The sequence below is a fragment of the Felis catus genome, chromosome F2 (assembly GCF_018350175.1).
Source record: "Felis catus isolate Fca126 chromosome F2, F.catus_Fca126_mat1.0, whole genome shotgun sequence".
Classification (NCBI taxonomy): domain Eukaryota; kingdom Metazoa; phylum Chordata; class Mammalia; order Carnivora; family Felidae; genus Felis; species Felis catus.
The window spans coordinates 45,822,475-45,839,559 of NC_058385.1; the positions used below are offsets into that span (position 1 = coordinate 45,822,475).

General features: G+C 36.9%; 1 protein-coding gene and 1 long non-coding RNA gene across 9 annotated transcripts in view; one reads left to right on the forward strand and one right to left on the reverse strand.

Moving 5' to 3' along the window:
- VPS13B (vacuolar protein sorting 13 homolog B) overlaps positions 1-17,085 on the forward strand; it is an 804,655-nt gene that overhangs the window by 675,632 nt on the left and 111,938 nt on the right. The gene's annotated exons all lie outside the window — the stretch shown is intronic.
- The window catches only part of LOC123383236, a 46,626-nt gene that overhangs the window by 1,088 nt on the left and 28,453 nt on the right, over positions 1-17,085 (reverse strand). The window lies entirely within an intron of this gene.

Here is a 17,085-nt window from a genome sequence, read left to right on the forward strand (position 1 = left end):
GATTCTCAAGGGGCACCTGGGTGGCTCAGTCAGTTAGACATCTGATTTCAGCTCAGGTCATGATCTCCCGGTTCATGACTTCGAGCCCCACATCGGGCTCTCTGCTGTCAGTGTAGAGCCCGCTTCAGGTCCTCTGGCTGTCCCCCGCCACCCTTCCCCACTCAGATGCGCGCGCGCTCTCTCTCTCTCTCTCTCTCTCTCTCTCTCTCTCTCTCCACCCCGCCCCCCTCTCTCAAAAATAAATAAACATTTTTAAAAAAAAAATTTTTTTTTATTTTTTTTTTCAACGTTTATTTATTTTTGGGACAGAGAGAGACAGAGCATGAACAGGGAGGGGCAGAGAGAGAGGGAGACACAGAATCAGAAACAGGCTCCAGGCTCCAAGCCATCAGCCCAGAGCCTGACGCGGGGCTCAAACTCACGGACCGCGAGATCGTGACCTGGCTGAAGTCAGACGCTTAACCGACTGCGCCACCCAGGCGCCCCTTAAAAATTTTTTTAAAAAGAGCAAAGATTCTGGAACCAAAGTAGCTGAGTCCAGATTCAAGGTCTGCTGGCAAGACCTTGGGCAAGATACTTAACTTCTCTGTACCTCAGCTTCCTTATGTGCAAATTAGGCGTAATAATAGTTCATACCTCTGAGTTGCTAGGAAGAATAAATGCTTGCTAGATGTAAAAAGCACTTAGGTCAGTGTGTAGCACATAGTGCTAGCAATTACTACTTTCCTCTAAGGGCTTACCATCTCCAGGTGCCAATGTGATTCGTGCTCTGCCCTAGATTTTGAATGTTGGAGAAAAACTGAACTTTTATCACAAACTACAAATTCTTTATCCCTTTACCCATCCTTTTCATAAAGACATTGCTGAAAAATTCATTTTTGTCATATATTTTCAACCATGCATGCCTTCCATTTTTTTACTCCTAGTTAGGAAAAAAGAAATTAAATTTTAGAGCCTTACATGTTTCGTAGCAACCTCTTTAGATACTGCATCAAAGTTAAGAATCTTGGTTCTGTTACATGTTAGCACTTTTTTGTAGTATTTATTTATTTATTTTTGAGAGAGCGAGCAAAAGTGGGGGAAGGGCAGAGAGAGAGAGAGAGAGAGAGAGAGAGAGAGAGAGAGAGAGACAGAGTGGGAAGGGGAGAGAGAGACAGAGAGAGAGAGAGAGAGACAGAACCCAAAGCAAGCTCCAGGTTCTGAGCTGTCAGCACAGAGCCCGGTGCAGGGCCCAGACCCATGAACTGTGAGATCATGAGCTGAGCTGAAGTTGGATGCCTAACTACCTGAGCCACCCAGAAGCCCCAGCACTTTTTTTTTGTTTTGTTAGAAGCTTTACTGAGAGATAATTCACATCCCATCCAATTCACCTACTTACTGGGGATCATTGACTGGTTCTTAGTCTATTCACAGACTTGGGCAATCATCACCACAATCAATTTCCAAATATTCTCATCATCTCAAAAGGAGACCCAGTGCTATCACCCTCCAGTCTTCCCAACCCCCAGCCCTAAACAACCACTAATTTACTTTCTGTGTCTACATATTTATATATTTTGGACATTTCTTGTGAATGAAGTCATATCATCTGTGGTCTTTGTGACTGGCTTTTCTGTCATGTAGCATAACGTTTTCACAGTTCACTCATGTTGTATCATGGACCAGTATTTCATTCCTTTTTGTTTACAAATAATACTCCATTGTATGGATATACCACATTTTACTTACCTACCATTCATCAGTTGAAGGGCATTTGAATGTTAGCACTTTGTGAATCCTTTCCTGCTTTATTTAGCTTCTGTTCTGTGCTACAAACTTGGACCAAAGGTGCTGGTGATGATTAATAATATTTACAAGGTGTTCTTACAAGCATCTTTCAAAGAATGCCCAAGCTTAATGAAACAAATGCATCAACTGTCACCCAGTTTTATACAGTAAGTGTTATTGGAAGTGCAGAGAAAGAAGTTAATATAGTAGTTGGTGAGCCTGAAAAGTAGGTTTAAAGCCAGATAGTAGAGGATTTTAATGCCATATTGAGACACTTGGGCTTTATTCCATAAGCACCTTATTCTATGAGAATAGTCATTAAGGTTATTGAGCTGAGTAACAACCATGGCTGATTACAGAGGGAAAGATGAATTAGAGACTAGAAGTTGGGCTGCCTGGAGACCTATTCAGAGCACAATTGCTCAGCAGTAGTGAGAATGATGGTTGGAATGGGAAGGAGGAAATGCATGTAAGAGAGAAACAGCTGAAGGTAGAATAAATAGATTTCAATGTCTGGGTGCAGATGATAATAGGAGGGGAAAATTAAATGACTCTAGCCTGAGTTACTGGTTAGATGGGATACTACTAATGGGGACTGGAAATGTCAGAGAAGAAATGGGGTAATCAGGATTGTGGAAAAGATACTAAGTTCTGCCCTGAACACTTATAATTTAAGATTTTAGAGTACTAATTATGATGAAATGCCTACCATAAGTTTGGGAATGCAGGAAGCCAATTCAGAAAAGAATCAGGTTATTTAAGAAATGGTTTGGGAAAAATCCTCATAGAAGTAAAAATTGAAGCCATGAAAGTAAAATAGGGAGAAGTCACATGCAGAGACTCTAAATGAAGACCCTAAAGATAAGAGAACTGAAAATAGAACCGTGAGAAATCTCACTATGTCTAATAAATAAACAGTAGGTTAGGAATTGTGGTGGCTTAAATAGTGTCCCCCCCAAAATTCATATCCACCCAGAACCTCAGAATGTGACTTTATTTGGAAATAGGGTTTTTGCAACTGCAATTAAGTTATGATGAAGTCATACTACATTAGAGTGGGCTGTAATCCAATGATTGGTATCCTTATAAGAACAGGGAAATTTGCACAGAGACAAATATACATAGGGGAGAAGGCCATGTGAAGACAGAGGAGGCAGAGGCTGAGGTGATGTAGCTACACACCAAGGAATACAAAGGATTTCCAGGAGCTACCAGAAACTGGGCAAAGGCAAGGAAGAGTTCTTCCCTAGAGCCTTCAGTGGACCATGGCCCTGCTGACACTTTGATTGTGGACTCTTAGCCTCTAGAAATGTGAGAGAATTAATTTCTGTTGTTTTAAGCCAGCAAGTTTGTGGTAATTTGGTATGGAAACTTCAGGATATTAATACAGAAGTCAGCAAAGAAGCAGTCAGAGGGGAAGACCTAGGGAGACAACAGGGTCAGTTTAAAAGCATAGTGAAAAGTTTAAGAAGCACGGGGAACTCTGCAGTATCATGACTACCAACAAAGTACTTTGTAGACTGGGGGTGCGGGGGAAGAGAAAGCTGTGAATTTGACAACTTGAGGTCACTGTTGACTTGGAGAGAAGTTTTAGTCACCAAGGCACCATGGAACAGTGATTTCTCTACAATAACCCATCTCCTTCTTGGGTCTGTGCTTGGGTCCCATTGGGTTTAATTGTTTTACATTCTCACTACACTGTAAATTCCGTGAGAATAGGGCCCTGTTCTTCATTCATCAGTGTTTTCTGGTCACCTAGAAACTGGAATATAGTAGTTACTCAGTATTTGTGGGGAAGTAATTGAAGGATGGAGAGAAGAAGCTAGGAATTAAAAAATAAGTTATTAATTTAGTTTATGCTTGATCTATGGCGTTATTGGTAGGAGGTCTTTTAAGTAGAGAGTTGATTGATAAGGTTAATTCTTTAGAGACAGAAGAAATTAGAGACAAAATGTCAGTTCTTTAAGAGAGGTCATGAGATAACAAATGGCAAGGCCTAGGTGAAGTTTTGGTTGATATTCATATGCTGTGTATATTAACCAACAAACCTTGGTAAGCAGTAGTATGCCAAGAGCGAGATATATATATATAGAGAGAGAGAGAGACAGAGAGAGAGAGAGAGAGAGAGAGAGAGAGAAGTTGGAAAAAGACCCTAAGGTTTCAGGATGGGAAGAGGCAATTTTTTAACCCCTTCCCCCTCATTTATTGTGTTCCTATTTAGTGCCATCCACAGTGCTAAGAGCACTATATGGTAGTCTCAATCCTCACAATGCTATAAAAACTGTTACCATTCACATTTTACAGATGAGGAAACTAAGGCTCAAAGAGATCACATAACTTTTCCAAGGACATACCACTACTGAATGGCAAAGGCAGGATTCTTTCTCAGGATTTCTGATTCTAGAAGCTACATTCTTAATGAAAGGGATGGATCTGTGCTTGTAGATTGATGGAAAAAGTCGAAGTCATATTGAATTTGAAGTTCTTCAGGGGATCTTCTTCGTGAAACACTCTTTCACATATGATCAGTGTTTCTTAAGTTTTGCTTGTTTGTGGGATGGTCAAAGCAGCAGCTTCCTCTCAGCACAGACTTTTTGAAAATACCTCTTGTTCTCCATTCAGATTCTATACTCTCTAATGCATTTTTATTAGTTTTACTATTATAAAAGAGTATTCTATGTCATTACCCATACTGTTCGTTAGTGGGAGAGATCGTCTTGCATTTTATAAAGTCAACCTAAGCCAAAGCATGTGTCAGTTTCACCATCTCAGTGTCACAATGTTTTGAAAGCCTAGACTTAAGTCAATAAGTAACTGCAGACGGCAACCATTTTCTCACTGCTTGATCAGCCACATAGTGGTGAATCACTGAATAGAGATGCTCACAATACTGCCAAAAGCAGTTAAATAATATGTTGGTTTTAGGTTAGTATTAGAAGGAATTTTGTTAAGTATGTTTTCTTGTTGACAGTTCACTTGTATAGTGGACTGAAATGGTTTGCTTACCTGTTATACAGGAGACACCCTCGTCAAACTACCTCAAGGAAATAATGCTCATCAAAGGGCATTTTCAGTGAAGAGAGATGACTGACGTGGTTCTTTGCTTTTGTGAGAGTCACCTTACGTAACCTGCACTAGGATTCTCAAAGGCCTCCTCTTCACCACAGCCAGCTTCTTTAACACAGCTCTCAAACTTCATTTTACTGCAGTGGTCTTGCAATATACATAAAGTGCATTCAGTTTTATATTTGTTGATTGAAAAATAATTAGCCTTTGAAAAATATTTGCAACATAAGCCAACTTTGAACCATTCTTTGAAAATAGACCATAATTCTCTTACTCTTACCCATATTTTTACCCTTTATTATGACTTTTTTTTTCTGTGTGAGGAGAAATAAATTCCAAACATTGACCAGTAACTTTTTCTCTTTAGCTAAATGACAGTATATTTCTGTAAAAGAGTAGGCTTTCAGACTTCCTATTTCGTTACAAGTTTGTCTTAAAAGATGAGCACTCAAATTAGTGATTTTTTAATCTTTTTAAAAACACTCTATAGAAAAGTGTCTATTCATGTTTTCTGCCCATTTCTTCACTGGATTATTTGTTTTTCGGGTGTGGAGTTTGGTGAGTTCTTTATCAATTTTGGATACTAACCCTTTGTCCGATATGTCATTTGCAAATATCTTTTACCGTTCCGTTGGTTGCCTTTTAGTTTTGTTGATTGTTTCCTTTGCAGTGCAGCAGCTTTTTATCTTCATGAGGTCCCAATAGTTCGTTTTTGCTTTTAATTCCCTTGCCTTTGGAGATAGGTCAAGTAAGAAATTGCTGTGGCTGAGAAAACATGAATAGACACTTCTCTAAAGAAGACATCCAGATGGCCAACAGGCACATGAAAAGATGCTCAATGTCACTCCTCATCAGGGAAATACAAATCAAAACCACACTCAGATACCACCTCACGCCAGTCAGAGTGGCTAAAATGAACAAATCGGGAGACTGTAGATGCTGGCGAGGATGTGGAGAAACGGGAACCCTCTTGCACTGTTGGTGGTAATGCAAACTGGTGCAGCCACTCTGGAAAACAATGTGGAGGTTCCTCAAAAAATTAAAAATACATCTACCCTATGACCCAGCAATAGCACTGCTAGGAATTTACCCAAGGGATACAGGAGTGCTGATGCATAGGGGCCCTTGTACCCCAATGTTTATAGCAGCACTTTCAACAATAGCCAAATTATGGAAAGAGCCTAAATATCCATCAACTGATGAATGAGTAAAGAAATTGTGGTTTATATACACAATGGAGTACTACGTGGCAATGAGAAAGAATGAAATCTGGCCTTTTGTAGCAACGTGGATGGAACTGGAGAGTGTTATGCTAAGTGAAATAAGTCATGCAAAGAAAGACAGATACCATATGTTTTCACTCTTATGTGGATCCTGAGAAACTTAACAGAAGACCATGGGGGGAGGGGAAGGAAAAAAAAAAGTTAGAGAGGGAGGGAGCCAAACCGTAAAAGACTCTTAAAAACTGAGAACAATCTGAGGGTTGATGGGGGGTGGGAGGGAGCGGTGGGTGGGTGATGGGTACTGAGCAGGGCACCTGTTGGGATGAGCACTGGGTGTTGTATGGAAACCAATTTGACAATAAATTTCATATTAAATAAATAAAAACACTCTATTAAGCACATTAAGAAAATTCAAAGCTAAACTTTGATGTAAGGTACTCCTAGTGATTGCTGTAGTGTATTTAGTGTGTTAGTATATGCAGAATAAAAAATGGTCTTGAAGAATCAACTTCCCGACAGTTTTATCCTATTGTAGATTAGGCTGTGTCTAGACACACAACCCTACATTTGTTCCCAAGCAATACTTTGATCTCTTTAAAATTTAGATACAGTGTTGAGATGTAGTTATTTTATCATGATTATAAAATAGACCCTCATAAATGCCATCACATTAATATAGTCATCATAGACCAATAAAATAACTAAATCACTAATGCTAATGGTAAGGCACAGAACCTCAGTCTATCAAGAAATTATTCAAGTATGCATTCTGAGTATACTAAAATGTACTGTTTGATAGTATCATCGATGGCAATTTTTTTTATTGAGGTATAATTAACATATAGCATTATGTTAGTTTCAGGTATATAACATAATGATTTGATAGTTGTGTATATTACTAAATGATCACCATAAATCTAGTTAACATCCATCACCATACATAATTCCAAACAAAATTTGTGTGTGTGTGATGAAAACTTTTAAGATATACTCTCTTAGCAACTTTCAAGTATGTAACACAGTATTAACCATAGTCACCATGCTGCACATTACATCCCCATGACTTATTTATTTTATTACTGGAAATTTGTACCTTTGAACCCTTCGCCCATTTTGCCCACCTCCACCCTTGCCTCTGACATCCACCAGTCTGTTCTATGAACTTGGTTTTATGGTTTGCTTCTTTGTTTTTAGATCCTACCTATAAGTGAGATCATATAGCATTTGTCTTTCTTTGTCTGACTTATTTCACATAGCATAATGCCCTCAAAGTATATGCATGTTGTCACAAATGGCAAGATTTCATTCTCTTTTATGGCTAAATAATTTTCCATTGTGTATATATCCCACATTTTCTTTATTCATCTATCAATGGATACTCAGGTTGTTTCCATAACTTGGCCATTGTAAATAATGCTTCAGTGCTTATAAGGGTGCATATGTCTTTTCAAGTTAGTGTTTTCATTTTCCTCAGATAAATACTCAGTAGTGAAATTACTGGATCATATGGTAATTCTATTTTTAATTTTTTTAAGAACCTGTTTTCCATAGTGGTTGCACAATTTATAATCCCAACAAAAGTGCACAAGGGTTCCCTTTTTTCCATATCCTCAACAGCACTTGTAGTTTCTTGTGTTTTTGGTAATTGTCATCTAACGGGTATGAGATGATACCTCACGGTCGTTTTGATTTGCATTTCCCTGATGATGTGTGATGTCAAGTATCTTTTCTTGTGCCTGTTCCCCATCTGTATGTCTTCTTTGGAAAAATGTCTATTCAGATTTTCTGCCCCTTTTTTTTTTTTAATTTTTTTTTTCAACGTTTAATTTATTTTTGGGACAGAGAGAGACAGAGCATGAACGGGGGAGGGGCAGAGAGAGAGGGAGACACAGAATCAGAAACAGGCTCCAGGCTCTGAGCCATCAGCCCAGAGCCCGACGCGGGGCTCAAACTCACGGACCGCGAGATCGTGACCTGGCTGAAGTCGGACGCTTAACCGACTGCGCCACCCAGGCGCCCCTCGTCTGCCCTTTTTTAATTGGGTTGTTTTTTTCTGTGTTTGTGAGCTTCTAGTAATTATTTATATATTGTAGATATTAGCCCCTGAGTGGATATATGATTTGCAAGTATTTTCTCCTGTGATGGCACTTTTTTTTTTTTAGCTCTTTTTTCCCCCTTCTTCCTTTTTTTCTTGTTTTTGATTCAATACCAATTTGACCTTTTCTAAGATATGTGCATGGTTTTATAAATTATTTCTGTTACATGAGCTCCATCTGCTAACATGGTTCTTAAACTGGGGCACCTGGGTGGCTCAATCAGTTAGGTGTCCGATTTCGGCTCAGGTCATGATCTCACTGCTCGTGGGTTCAAGCCCCACATCGGGTTCTGTGCTGACAGCTCAGAGCCTGGAACCTGCTTCAGATTCTGTGTCTCCCCCTCTCTCTGCCCCTCCCATGCCCATGCTCTGTCTCTGTCTCTCAATGATGAGTAAGTATTAAAAAAAGGGGCACCTGGGTGGCTCAGTCGGTTGAGTGTCCGACTTCAGCTCAGGTCATGATCTCACGGCTCGTGAGTTCGAGCCCTGCATCGGGCTCTGTGCTGATAGCTCAGAACCTGGAGCCTGCTTCCGATTCCGTGTCTCTCTCTCTCTCTGCCCCTAACCCACTTGCATTCTGTCTCTGTCTCTCTCAAAAATAAATAAACATTTTTAAAAAAATAAAAATAAAAAATAAGTTTAAAAAACATGGTTCTTAAACTGATTTTGAAGGAAACTTCAAGCAATTTTTTTAATTTTTTTAAATTGATATGCTTATTATATTATTCTTTAAAAAAGACCTCTATCATTCAATCAGTTTTAGTTGGAAAAAAAAATCTGATGATTCCCTGTGAAAACAATTCTAAGTCTGTGTTATGAAAGAATTTCAAATATACAAAATGGAGAGAATACTATAATAAACTCTATATTTCTTTCACATACTTTTTAATAGTTGTCAATATCCTCTTGACCTTGTTACATCTATTCCCCTCAACATTTTTTGTTGATACTGATATTGTTTTTCTGGAGTACTTTTTTTATTTTTTATTTTTTAATTTTATTTTTTTTATTGAGAGAGAGCGAGTGCACACACAAGCAGAGAAGGTACAAAGGTAGAGAGAGGGAGAGAATCTCAAGCAGGCTCCACACTCAGCAATGGAGCCCAATGCGGAGGCTCAGTCTCACCACCATAATGACCTGAGCCAAAATCAAGACTTGGATGCTTAACCCACTGAGCCACCCAGGCAAATATTTTTTTTTAAGTCCCAGTTATCATATCATTTCAACCATAAATACTTGAGTAAGCATTTGGTAACAGGTAAAAATATTTAACTGTAACTTCAATATCTTTATCATAGCCAACAAAATTACAATAATTCCTTGACATCATATCATTGTCTACATTTAATTCTCCTCTATTGTCTCAAAAATATGTTTTAGAGTTGGTTTGTTTGAATCAGGATCCCACTGAGGTCCACACTTTATGTTTGATTGATACAGTTCTTGCCTATATAGCAGTTCCCCCTCTTTTTTTTCTCCCCTATATCATTTATTTGTTGAAGAAATTGGATCATTTGACCTATAGAATTTTCTACATTTTGAATTTTGACTCACAGTTTATAATAATGTTTAATATTTTGTTTTCTGTGTATTTTCTGTAATCAAGTTGTTATGGGGGCTTGATTAGATTTCAGCTGTTTTGTTTTGTTTTGTTTTGTTTAAAGAATACTTCCCAGAGGACACAATATTCTCACATTGCATCACAACCAGAGGCACATGATGTCTGCTTATTTCACTGTTAGTGATGTTAAAATTGATCAGATAAAGCAGTCAGGTCCATCCTTATCAAGTCTCACCCATCAACCTTTTACATATTGATTTTTAGTTTGTCAGCAGTTTCCCCAGCCCATAGAAATTAAATTTACTGATTCATTCTTCCCTAAAAGGAAAAAAGCAGCTTGCGTTTATTGGCAATTTCTATGTGCCAGAAATTTTGCCGGGCAGTTTATCTGCATTCTTTCATTTGCTCTTCCCAGTATGCATTCCATATTTTCATTATAGTTTAATAGGTAAAGAAACTATGAATAGAATTTACTCAAGGTCATATAGCTAGTAAGTGAACCCAGTTTTGCTAGTTTTAGTTGGTTTTGTTAAAATTAACCTATAAAATAGTAATTCTCATTTATACAGAGAAGTAGATAAGATAGATTAAAGCTAAAAACCAAACTTAATGAGAATGACAATGTCTACAGCATTTGTATTACTATCAATAAAGGTATGTTAATGGCATATAAGCTAAGTACTTCCCATGTCCCAGTTGTGTACCATTGGAGCCCAGCAAATAATTTATCTCAGTCTTAAATATCCCTTTAATGGACAAACATATATGGTAGTTCATTTTATGGAAAGCCATGAGACCTGCCAGATAACATTTTTGTAAAATGAAAACTATATCATAAAACATTTTCTAATAGTGAGGCATGTTAAGCACTCCAGTGTTGATGAGAGAAATCTCAAAATCTTTTCTACGTGTCTTTAAACATCATTTGTCTTCACGGTTTGGGGTTAGTGTCCAGAGCACCAAGTTGATGTCTATATGACCTCGCAAAGTCCTTTGCAATCCTGTGATTCTCACACTGATGAATTCAAACAGGAAAGGATTATTGGGCCAAAACTGGGAATATCTTCAGAGCCAGAATGTAGGAAAAGTTACAAAATACAGATGTCTGTCAGGGATGAGGTCCAAAGGGAGAAGCAGGCCAGAAGTTAGAAATAGATATGTTTTTGTACAAAAAAAAAAAAGAAAAAAAAAGTTTTGAATTTGGCTGTTAGCCAGAGGAGGTTTTTTTTAATACTTAGATCAAACTATTAAGCTATAATATTCAGTTGAGAGCCAATAAAGTCTTGGGGTTGAGGATATATAGTTGGAAAAAAAAAAAATCATAGTTTATTACATTTAAGGAAACTCAGAAGAACTCTCAGTTCCTTAAACCTGTGCCAGACTGTACCTTTTAGAAAATCTATAATCCTATATTTTTCTTTCATGGGCAAAATCATTCTGATGCTCTTTGGAATTGCCAGTTTTTGCCTATCAAGAATTATAAATGAAAATCAGAGCCTTCAAATATTATATAATCATGGAAGATATGGCAAAAATGTTTATGCTTTTTAATCCTAAAAATAATCTATTCTCTTTTTATGGAAAATTCTCTGAAATTAATACCATCTATTTTATTTTTTTAATGTTTATTTTTGAGAGAGAGAAAGAGAGAGAGACAGAGCACAAGTGGGGAGGGGCACAGAGAGAGGGAGACAGAATCCAAAGCAGGCTCCAGGCTCTGAGCTGTCAGCACAGAGCCCAACGCGGGGCTCAAACTCACAGACTGCAAGATCCTGACCTCAACCGAAGTCGGATGCTTAACTGACTGAGCCACCCAGGCACTCCAAAACCATCTATTTTAATTGCTTACTAAATTTTTAAGAATTGCTTATATTAGGGAATATAAAAGAATTTGTTCTTTGTGGGGTTTTTTTGTTTGTTTGTTTGTTTGTTTTACTTTTTCAAGAGTGACATGTTCCAAGAATACTTTTATTCCCTTGGGCAGCAGGGTCAAGGGAAGATCACAGTGGGGAACACCCACGAAGGTGCTGGCCATTCTCTGTAAATATAAAAATTGACCTACGGGCACAACTATTTGTTGGGTCTTTCTTTTTTACCCCTGTCCGTACTCTTTGTTATTTTTCTGTGTTACATTTTTCCCCCATGAATCTTAAAGAAAAATTTGCCACATAAAGCCTGTGATGTACCCCCAAACAGCAAAGTAGGTGTCTGTGGCTTTTATTCTAGCCTATGATGTGTTATGAATTTAACTAAATCATCTAAAAAAGCATTCTCAAAACTCATCTTTTCCACATTACATTCTTTTTACATGATGATTCACTTAACAGGACATAGGTCACCACCAAATAATGGTGGTCAGTACAGCCAGAAATTCTATCTGCAAATTTATGAAGAAAGAGACAGTCATTCTAACCCAGGAAACTTGCCTCTCTGTAGATTTTCTAAGAGGTGATTTTGTAAGACTTAGAAAACTATAGGTATTTATGAGAGCCTCCTTTGTTCCCTTAGCCACCTGAAACCTGAAGACAAACCAAGTGGTCTGATAGGTTTAGTTGATATGTAAACAGACATGTTTTCTAACACCCTGTGGCTCTTCTTAATGGTAAAGCAGAAAAGTAAAAGGTTAGGAGTGATTGGCATTAAACTACTATAAGTCATTATTTCAGGCAAATCTGACATGACAGGTAATAGGAAAAGAATCATGATTAGTTCCAAAGACATTTATGTTTTCTTGTAAGAGTATATATCACAGATCTGCCCGACAACTTTCCTTTTGCATTCCACTCTGGGGCTGTATGCTGAGGTGGTCATTTGAGAATATGATTGTCTTAGGAAACTATACAATCTACTCATGTTTGCTTTATCAGATTTGAACATATAATTTCAAATTCCAAGTGCTTATGTGTATTGTGAACAAAATTATATACCTAATAACAAAAAATGCTTCCTGATTTTGAAGTTCATATTCAAATACATGTTATTGATTTTTCAAAATAGATACTCCACAATGGTTTGTGCCAATTACATTGTCATTTTTTGTCAGTTGAATTTATGTATATCTGATATATAACAGTTCACATTTAATGTAATGATGTGAATTTTGTATTCATTTGCAATGTAATATTTCCAAGATAGGGAATGCCTTAAGTAGAATCTTGAAAAGATAAATCTTGTACATGTATGATTTGTTATTTTTATATGTTCATTTCTTGATCCTTCTTCCAGGAAGCCTTCCCTGATATTTTCTGTCTCTATGCAGGCAGGGAACATTGCCCCTCTTCAGCATACCCAGATTATCCTGGGCCTATTTATATTACTGATTCCCACCTTAACTTTGGGCTTCTTGAGGGCAGAGTTTTATGATACTTATCTTTGATTTCTAATGCTTGACATAGTACCAAGGGGGTATTGATTGAGTGAAAGCCTAAAAAAAATAGAACAAGGTTAGCTTAATGCATGGAGTCTGTCTCCTCAAAGTAACTGCCCGAGTAAGGCCTTGCCTGCAGGTAGTGTAGTCTGGGTTTTACATACTATTGTCCTGATCCATTTGGTGGATCTGTGAAGCCTACTGAATGAGCAGGCTGAAGACAAGGAGACCCTTGCAATGATTCTGGTAGAAGTTTTGAACAAAGAGAGCAGCAGCTGGGATTATGTGCTTACTCTACCCAGGGTTCCTTTGAGGAGAGGCAGGAAGTTACAAAGGTACCCTAGCTGGAATTCTTTATGTACAAGTATGCATATATAACTACAACACAAAATAGTATTACTAAATGTCATAAGAAGACATTAAGCTCTGTATGTTCTGGGAGTACAGAAGAGAGATCACTTCTAATTTGGATGATTAGAGAAGGATGTTTTGTTTTTGTGGGAGGAGGTGAAGAGAATAGTTTTGAAAGATGGAGGAGATTTCAAGTAGCATTGATGGAGATAAATTGATGACAGCTAAAGGCATATGTAATGTAAAAGTAGGAGGTTAGCCTGGGAAGATAGGGAGGGGCCAGAACTTGTACATAATTCCTTAGGAATGCTAATAGAATTTGCACACGGTATCATTTTTATCACACAGAGATTTATTCCCCTAGGACACTTATCCAGAATATCAGAGGTCAACCAAGGTTACTATTTTGAAAACTACACAGTACAGTCTGCCCCTTACTCAGGAGCTGATTAGGCAGGCTTGGTTTCTTTAATTTATTACAATTTTTTTTCTTTTTCCTTCCTGTTATGTGCCTGAAAATAAGTCTTCTCATCACACTTCCGTCAGAGTCAAAATCACATGAGTCACTCTCGCCTGCTTGTTAGCAGCTTGCCTTTACCACAGAAACAATAAATACTTGGCAAATAAATTAAGCATAATTAATAAGCTAATTAATCTCATTCTTCTGTGTATGTGTGTGTGTGCCATATATGGTACATATAAATATATATACTAAATAATTTATAAATACTGTCAAAAATTATGAAGAGTCTGAGTTTTATCTCATTTTCATTCTAACAACTCAGCCTGCCACACTCCCACAGATACTGGTAGAAAACACAGAAGTGCTGGATCAGAGATGAAGGACAGCTTATTACCTACAACAGAGTGCATATGTGCTGGTTTCCAACCCTCAATTTCCTTAGGGCAACATGAGAAGAGCCAGGTGACACTTGGACACACACAATGAGTTACATTGCAGGAGGGGAACTCAGGACTTGGGGAACCTGAATCTTTTATAATGGGCAATAAGCATGCCTGTCCTTTTCTTTGTAGGGAGACATTATCTCTTTCTTCCATAGCTGTTTGCTATACATATGTCCTTGAAAAGATAGTCTGGAACAAAGACAATGCTTTTACCTCTAAGATGTGTGGAAACATGATAGACTCATGAAGTTTTTCCCAACAGACATATACTCTAAAGGGCCTCTGTAAGAACAGTATTCATCTAATTGAGGGATCAGCAAACTATATGGCCTGCAGGCCAAATACAGCCCACCACCTTTTCTTGTAAATAAAATTTCATTAGAAGACAGGCATATCCTCATTTAGGTATTATCTATGTGCTACAATAGGCAAAGTCAAGAAGTTGGAACAGAGAACACATTATTTGTATATGTGTGGGTATATATGTGTATGTGTGTGTGTGTATGTTTATATGTATATAATGCACACACACTTCCTCATGTGTTTGATATCTAGCCTTTTCCAGAAAAAGTTTGTTGACCCCTGTTCTAGTTTAAACATTTAGGATAAGCCTTTACAAAATATGCTGAGCTTACTTTGTGTTTTAAGATATTTCAGATTTTTAAGTTATTCTGTAATCCCTGTTGACTTCTTCCCAATTAGTAAGGGTTATACTATCTGTACTACAGTTCTTTCTTATTTTAAAGTGTTATTAAGAGCAATTATCAATGATTACTGTATTTATAACTTTTTAGTTTTAAGAAGTCATAAAGCAAATTCTTGCAGTATATTTAGTTTATGAGCGTTGCCTTTCTGTCAGGTTGCATAGTTTTGAAATCCTGCAAAATCAGGTAACTAAAAGACAAGAGTCAATATACTGAAGTGAATAAGGTCTCTGGGTTCTGGAATCCAGCAGTCCAGGCTCTATAAGTGACTATCACTGAGATCTTTGGCAAGTTGTGTAGCCCTTTGGAGTTCTTTTGTCCTCATCTGTAAAATGGATATATCCTTAACTAATTTACAGAATTACCACTAGGATTAAAATAAAATAATGTAAATCTTGACACATAGTTTATACTTTAAGATATAAACTCTCTTCCTAAAATATAAACTTTAAAAAGCAAACTCTGTATTTATATGTTACTTTAGAGTTGAGAAAAGCTAGAATGATCTTATCTTACCCTCCTAATTTTTTATAGATAAGAAAATTGAGGTTCAGATTGGTTAAGTGAATTCAACTCAAGGTGACAAAACCAGCTAGCAACTAAATTTAGGTGAAAATTAAGCTCTCCCTGATTCCCAATTAGTATTCTTTACAGTATACCATGTACATTTCATTGTTCCATACAAATGAGTAAAATACTTGAACAGTTAGAGATGAGACGAGAACACAGTATTGAGTTTAGGACTTGTATTCTAATTAAAAGAAACCATAAAATAGTAAAGGTGCCCTTGCTTTAAGTTAGTTTTAACACAGAAGTTCTGAATATGTTTTTGTTATTTCTCTTTAAGGAAAAATAATATCTTGAAAGATGTCATATTACACACCTGCATTTGCTTGAAACTTGGTAGCTTGATAAATTGATAAGATAACTGGGTCATATGTTAAGTTTTTTGAAAAACCAACCCAAACATAGATCCTAATAAAAGAATGTTACATATTTCCTTTTAAAGGCTAAAAAGTATTTCTCAGGGCTCTTAAATTACCATATTTTGATACCAAGGGAAAATAAAATCTGGACTTAGACTCTTGTTTGTACTTAGAGGGTTTTCCGGACAGGAAGGCAGTCTTGATGCAATGCAGTAAGCCACAATACCAGTGGGGCATTACAGGTGAAAAATCTGCAGCTGTACCCCTTCACCACAATGTATTACAACTGTATGCTGGAATATTTCCTGTACAGAAATAGGGTTTGGTTAACTTTGTTTCCCAAGAGTAGATCACATTCAAATGTTATAAAATCATGATTTCCTGCATTTGAATACTTGTGGTTTCTCAACTGGTTCCAATATTTTAAGTTCTTTTTTTTTTTTTTTTCGGTATGACTTCTATTAGTTGAAGATGTATAGAAGCTTTACTTTTCCTTCTTCAAAATCAACTGAGAAGCAGATATATATAAAAAGAAATATTATAAACTAAAAACATTCGAGATTGCAAACATATTCATATTATATGTCATCATTAAATGGTAGATTTATACTTTGAAGTAGAAATAAAACACTCAGCAAATATTGTCAGAATACATTTTTTAATTATTAACTATTGAAAAGTATCTCTACTCAGTTGCATTTGTTCTCTGTAATGTTTTGTTGTTATAAATAACTGTGAGAAAAGTTCTTCACATTTAGAAGGACAGTGAAGTCCAATCATAATTATAAATAGAAACCTCTTCTGTATTGTATAAAGGCAATGCTGGGTTGTTGTCTTTTTTAGCTTATTGGATTTTAATGATTATATTGTTGTCCATATTTCCCAATTTCTACATATACGCTGTCTCTTCTAGTCACCCTTCAATCCACTATTTCATGCTCAGATCTTACTTTTTATATTCTAACTATTACCAACTCTCTTCTGGTCATCAATTAAAAACTCTGTAACCTATCTATCTCTAATCTTTCCAGTCCATTCCCTGTGGGGAATATATTTGGTGTTAATACCACTTTGATACTGTTATAAATGCAGTGTATACTTTTAATTGGTTAATGAGGT